This window comes from Rhinopithecus roxellana, chromosome 17 (genome assembly GCF_007565055.1).
Source record: "Rhinopithecus roxellana isolate Shanxi Qingling chromosome 17, ASM756505v1, whole genome shotgun sequence".
NCBI classification, from domain to species: domain Eukaryota; kingdom Metazoa; phylum Chordata; class Mammalia; order Primates; family Cercopithecidae; genus Rhinopithecus; species Rhinopithecus roxellana.
Window position 1 is genome coordinate 3105713 of NC_044565.1, and position 7447 is coordinate 3113159.

Genomic DNA, 7447 nt, shown 5'->3' on the forward strand with positions numbered 1-7447 from the left:
GGGAAAGAGCTTTATCTACTAGAATACAGGGTTGTGAACAGTTCCTTATGTCTCTAGTCTTACAGTCTCCACTCACTTCCAATGCCACTTGGTCAGCACGTTTTCCTCCCACCCCTTCAGTGGAATTATTTTATACATTTGTAATACAGATAGTCTTCTGTCATATTCACCATCCCATGTTGGAATCCCTCAACATCTTTAATTATTTTTTTAAAATTTGCGTATGTTCAGGTTCACTCTTTGTGATGTAAAATTCCATGGGTTTTGAAAAATGCAGTGTCGTGTATTCACCACCACAGTATCATACACAATAGTTTTACAACTCTAAAAAAAAATCTCATGTGCTTTCCCGACTCTACTCTTCCCTCTCTCCAGGCCCCTGGAAACCACTGATCCGTTTACCATCTCTATAGTTCTACCTTTTCTAAAACATAATATAAATGGATAAGCTTTTTTCAGTAAACAATATGCATTTAAGTTTTTGTTTGTTTGTTTGTTTGTTTGTTTGTTTTTGAGACAGAGTCTCTCTCTGTCGCCCGGGCTGGAGTGCAGTGGCGGGATCTCAGCTCACTGCAAGCTCCGCCTCCCAGGTTTATGCCATTCTCCTGCCTCAGCTTCCGGAGTAGCTGGGACTACAGGCACCTGCCACCTCGCCCGGCTAGTTTTTTGTATTTTTTAGTAGAGCCGGGGTTTCACCGTGTTAGCCAGGATGGTCTTGATCTCCTGACCTCGTGATCCGCCCATCTCGGCCTCCCAAAGTGCTGGGATTACAGGCTTGAGCCACCGCGCCCGGCCGCATTTAAGTTTTATCTATGTTTTTACATAGCCTGATAGTTCATCTATTTATAGCTCTGAATAGTATTCCCTTATATGCATATACTACAGTTTATTAATCTATTCACCTACTGAAAGACATCCTGGTTTTCCAGATTTTGGCAATTATGAATAACGTTGCTACACACATTTGCATGCAGGTATTTTGTGGATGTAGTTTTCAACCAGTTGGGTAAACATCTAGGAGTATGCTTGCTGATTCATACAGTAAAATAATGTTTAACTTTTTAAGAAACTTCCAAACATATCTTTTAAAGTAGCTGTACTATTTTGCCTTCCCACCAGAAATACATGTGGGTTCTTATTCTTCTAAATTCTCACAGCAATTGGTATCGTTGGCTTTTTTGTATACTAGCCATTCTAATAGGTGTGTGGTGAAAGCTCACTGTTTATTCATTTGCATTTCTTTAATGACAGATGATGTTTCACATGCTTATTTACCATTTGTAAGGTGTATATATATATATACACACACACATATATGTACAAATGTGTATGTCACATGTATACACACACACACAAGTATCATCTTTGGTGGTGATTTGGAGGTGTCTGTTCAGATTTATTCATTTTTTTCAATTGGATTACTTATTCTCTTTTTGTTGACTTTTAAGATTTCTTAAAATATTTTGGATACAAGTTTCTTATCAGGTTCATGTTTTGCAAATATTTCTTCTCAGTCTGCAGCTTGTGTTTTCATTATCTTAACAGAATCTTTCATAGAGCAGAAGTTTTTAATTTTAATAAAGTCCAACTTCTCTATTTTTTTTTCTTTCATGGTTCATGCCTTTGGTCGTGTATCTAAAAATTTCTCAGCAAACCCAAGGTCACATAGATTTTCTTCTTATGTTTTCTTCTGTAAGTTTTATAAATGTGTGTTTTAAATTTAGGTTTATGATCCATTTTGAGTTAGCTTTTGTGTAAGTTGCAAGTTCTGTGTCCAGATTCATTTAGCCTATGAACATCCAATTGTTCCAGCACCACATGATGAAAAGACTTCACTTTCTCCATTGAGCTGCCTTTGCACCTCTATCAAAAGTGAGTTTATTATATTGTGTGGGTGGGTCTATTTCTGGCCTCTCCATTTGTTGATTTATATCTCCTTTTTTTTTTTTTTTTTTTTTTTTTTTGCCAATACCACACCGTCTTGATTATTATAGCTTTATAATAATTCTTGAAATGAAGGGCTCTGAGTACTCCAACTTTGATCTTCTTCTTCAGTATTGTGTTAGGTGTTCTAGGCCTTCTGCTTGTTAATATGAATTTTTTTTTTTTTTTTTTTTTTTTTTTTTGAGACGGAGTCTTGCTCTGTCGCCCAGGCTGGAGTGCAGTGGCCGGATCTCAGCTCACTGCAAGCTCCGCCTCCTGGGTTTACGCCATTCTCCTGCCTCAGCCTCCCGAGTAGTTGGGACTACAGGCGCCCGCCTCCACGCCCGGCTAGTTTTTTTGTATTTTTTAGTAGAGACGGGGTTTCACTGTGTTAGCCAAGATGGTTTCGATCTCCTGACCTCGTGATCCGCCCGTCTCGGCCTCCCAAAGTGCTGGGATTACAGGCTTGAGCCACCGCGCCCGGCCTGTTTATATGAATTTTAAAATCAGTTTATCAATATCTGAAAAATAACCTGCTGGGATTTTGAATTGGATTGCTCTGATTAACTTAGAAATACTTCACATCTTAACAGTACCAAGTCTTCCAATCAATAAGCAGGGACTGTCTTGCCGTTTATTTAGATTATTTTATTTTGCCACTATTGTCTAGCTTTTTGCATAGTTTCCATACAGATTGTGTCAAATTTATAACTAAATACTGATTTGGGGGGATGCTATTGTAAATGGTAATGTAATTTTCATTTCAAACTCTGATTATTCATTGTATATAGAAAAGCAATTGACTTTGGTATATTTTCTTTGTATGCTGTGTCCTTGTTATACTCACCTTTTCCAATGAGGTTTTTACCTTTTTGTGTGTGTGTAGATTATTTGGTATTTCCTACATAGACAATGTATCTACTAATAAAGACAATTTTTATTTCTTTTTGTCCAGTCTGTATATCTTTCTTTTAATTCTTTTTCTTATTGCTGTAGCTGGGACTTCCAGTATGATGTTCAATAGGAGTGGTGAGAGAGGACATCCTTGCCTTATTCCTGATTTTAGGGGGAAAGCGCCCAGCCTCTCACCAATAAGTGTGATGTTTAGTGCAGGCTTTTTGTACATGTTCTTTATCAAGTTGAAGAAATCCCCTCTGTTTCTAGTTTGCTGAGAGATTTCATTGTAGATAGGTATTGATTTGTTTCAAATACTTTCTCTGTATCAGTTGATATAGTCATGTGATTTATCTTCTTTAGCCTATTGATGTGGTAAATTACATTGATTTTTGAATGTCAAACCAGCTTTGTATACATGGAATAAATCCCGCTTGGTTATGGTATATAACATTACTAAATATGATTCAATAATATTTTTAAAGATTTTTTTGTGTCTATGATTATGAGAGATACTGGTCTGTAGTTGTTCCTTTCTTAAAATGTCTTTACCAGGTTTTAGTGTTAGGGTAATATACTGTGCTATGGTCTGAATGTTTGTGTTCCCCCAAATTCATATGTTGGAATTCTAACTTCCAAGGTGATTGCATTAAGAAGTGGGGCCTTTGGGAAGTACTTAGATCATGAGCGTGGAGCCCTTATGAATTGGTGATCCCTTATAGAAGAGACGTAAGTGCCCTTATAGAAGAGGCCTAAGAGAGACTCCTCATCCCCTCCACCATGTGAGGACACAACTAGAAGAAACCATTTATGAAGCAGAGAGTGGTCCCTCACTGGACACCAAACCTGCCAGAGCCTTGCTCATGGACTTTCCAGCCTTCAGAATTGTGAGCAATAAATTTCTATTGTTTATGAGCCACCCAGTTTGTGTGGTGTGTTGTTACAGCAGCCTAAATAGACTAAGATAACTGACCTCATAGAATGAGTTTGGAACCATTGCCCCTGCCTCTATTTTTTGGAAGATATTGTGGAGAATTGTTATTCTTTCCTCTTTAAGTGTTCTGTTGAATGTACCAGTGAAACTATCTGGGCATAGTGTTCTCTTTTCTGGAAGGTTTTAAATTATTCAATCTCTTTGAATAGAAGACTACTGTCCTTTGGGGAGTTTTGATAGTTTGTGTCTTTGAAGGAGTTGTTTCACTTCACCTTAGTTATATTTATGAGCATGAAGTTGTTTGTTGTATTACTTAATTAACCTGTTGATGTCTATGGGATCAGTTGTGGTGCCCTCTCTTTTGTTTCTAATGTTAATAATGTGTGTCTTTTCTCTCTTCATTGGCCTGACTAAATGTTTATCAATTTTATTGATCTTTTCCAAGAACCAGCTTTTGTTTTATTGATTTTTCTCTGCTGTTTTCTTGTTTACAATGTTATTAATTTCTGTTGTATTTTATTACTAATTTCAGTTCTGTTTTATTACTTATCTTATTTTCCTTGCTTTAGGCTTAAATTAAATTAGGCTTCTTTCTTTAGTTTCTTAAGATGGAAACCTAAATGATTGACTGTATATCTTTTTTTTCTCATAAATATATGTGTTTAACACTATAAATTCCCATTGTTTTGTTTTTTGTCACTATAGGTTAGTTTGCATTTTTAAAAATTCTATGTAAGTGAAATCTTACTGCTTGTGTGTTTTTTCCTCTGCTTTCTTTCACTCAGCAAAATTGCTCTCAGATTCATCCATATCCTTGCATGGATCAATAGTCTTTCTTTTCCTTCTTTTTTAGATAGAGTCTCACTCTGTCACCCAATCTGGAGTGCAGTGATGTAATCACAGCTCACTGCCACCTTGACCTCCTGTGCCCAAGCAATCCTCCTACCTCAGCCTCCTGAGTAGTTGGGACTACAGATGTGCACCTCCACACTCTGCTAATTTTTTTTTCTTTTTCTTTTCTTTTCTTTTTTTTTTTTTTTTTTTTTTTTTTTTTGAGATATAGTCTCTCTGTTACCCAGGCTGGAGTGCAGTGGCATGATCTCAGCTCACTGCAACCTCCACCTCCTGGGTTCAAGCAATTCTCCTGCCTCAGCCTTCCCAGTAGCTGGGATTACAGGTGTGTGCCACCACGCCTGGCTAATTTTTTTGTATTTTTAGTAGAGACGGGGTTTCACCATGTTACCCAGACTGGTCTCAAGTTCCTGAGTTCACGTGATCTGCCCCAACCTCCCAAAGTGCTGGGATTACAGGTGTGAGCCACTGCCCAGGTGTCTGCTTCTTCTTATTACTTGATAGTACTCCATTATATGGATGTGCCTCAGTCCATTTATCTGTTGCTGTACCTTTTGGATCATTTTCAGTTTGAAGTGATTGAAAATAAAGCTGCTATTAACAATCATGTAAGAATGTTTTGTGGACATATGCTTTCATTTCTCTTGAGTAAATACCTAAGAATGGAATGGCTGAGTAATATAGTAAATGTATGTTTACCTTTTAAGAAACTGCCTATCTGTTCCACGAAGTGGAGGTACCATTCCATTCATATCAGCAACATATAAGAGTTCCAGTTCCTCCACATCCACACCAACACTTGGTGTGGTCAGTATTTTTCTTTAGACATTGTATTCCATGTGTAATAGTATCTGATTGTTGTTTAACTTTGCATTCCCCTAGTTACTAATGGCATTGTGCTTATTTTCCATCCATACATCTTCTTTGGTGAAACAGATGTTCAATTTTTTTGTTCCATTTATAAAATTGGATTGTTTCCTTACTGTGATTTTGAGAGTTTTAAAATTTTTCTGGATTCAAGTCTGTTATCAGATACGTGATTCGCAAAATGTTCTCCTAGTCTGTGGCTTATCTTTTCATCCTCTTAATGGTGTCTCTACCACAAAGTGGAAGTTCTTAAATTTTATTAAGTTCAATTTATCAATTTATTTATGTGTCTTGCTTTTGCTCTTTTATCTAAAATGTATTTGCCTAACTCAAAGTCTCAAGGATTTTCTCCCATATTTTCTTGTAGAATTTATATAGTTGTACCTTCTAAAATTAGGTCTATAATCAATATTGAGTTAACTTTTATATAGGGTGCAAAATATTCTTTCAAGTTCAGTTTTTCATCCATGTGGATATTCAATTGTTTCAGAACCATTTATTCAAAGAGTACCCCTTTTTCCACAGAGCTATCTTTGCAGCTTTGTTGAAAATCAGTTGTCCATATATATGTAGGTCTATTTCCAAAACATATATTTTGTTCTATTGATTTATTTGTCCATGTGTATGCCACATTGTTTTCTATTCCTGGGACTTTATAATAAGATCTGAAATCACGTAATGTTAATCCTCCAACGTTTTCTTCTTTTTCAAAATTGGTTTGGCTTTTCCAGATCTATTGTGTTTTCGTTTGAATTTTAGGATCAGTTTGTCAATCTCTACAAAACAAAATACTATGTATCAATTTTGAAAAGAAGCACTATCCTGACAATATACTCTTCTGACCCTGAATGTGGTATGTTATTTAGGTTTTATTTAATTCCTCTCAGGAATGCTTTGTAGTTTTCAGTATACAGGTCTTCCCCATCCTTTGACAGGTTTATCCTAAGTATTTTATATTTCTGATATTATTATAAATGGCACTCTATTTCACTTTCTGATTGTTCGTTGTTAATCATATAAATGCAATTGACTTTTTAAATATTGACCTTACAGTTTGTACCCTTTCTAAATTCACTTATTAGTTCTAGTATCTTTTTGTAGATTCACATATTTTTGCCATTTTTTTTGTTTTGTTTTATGAAAGAGGATATATTTGGTCTCTATTGGCCTTAATTGGAAACTGGGAGGATATGCTTTTTAAAAGTATATCTTTTTTTTTTTTTTTTTTTTTTTTTTTTTTTTTTTTTTTTTTTTTTTGGTGAGACAGTCTCACTCTTTTTGCCAAGGCTGGAGTGCACTGGCGCGATCTGGGCTCACTGCAACCTCTACCTCCCAGGTTCAAGTGATTCTCCTGCCTCAGCCTCCCAAGTAGCTGGGATTACAGGCACCCACCACCACGCCCAGCTAATGTTTTTGTATTTATAGTAGAGACGAGATTTTACCATGTTTGGCCAGGCTGGTCTCAAACTCCTGACCTCAGGTGATCCACCCACCTTGGCCTCCCAAAGTACTGGGATTATAGGTATGAGCCACTGCGCCCAGCCCTAAAAGTGTATCTTTCTAAGGTCAGTTAGCTCATAGATGGAGTGGTTATTTGAAATCAGGGCATGGAGGCAGCAAGAACCAGCAGGCATGGAAACAGTGAGTCTGGTCTACTCTGGCCACGGTGGCCCATAAGAGGATAATTCTTAGAACACTCTGCCCTAGTAATGAGAGCAAGATATGTGAGGACTGGCTTGGGAGTAACTTCTGTGGATGAGAGTATTAAACCCCATGATGATTTAGTGTCCATCCTTAAGGGCTGCTTGCCAAAGTGTGAGACACCCATGTAATGGGATACTCTGCAGTCACTAAACCAGATGGCAAAAAGGTCATTGGCATGGAAAATGCTTGTGGGTTATTACTGTATTAGTTTCCTAATGTTGCATTAAATACATAGTCATGAATATGGTTGCTCTTTGTAAGTGTAGGTTCTGA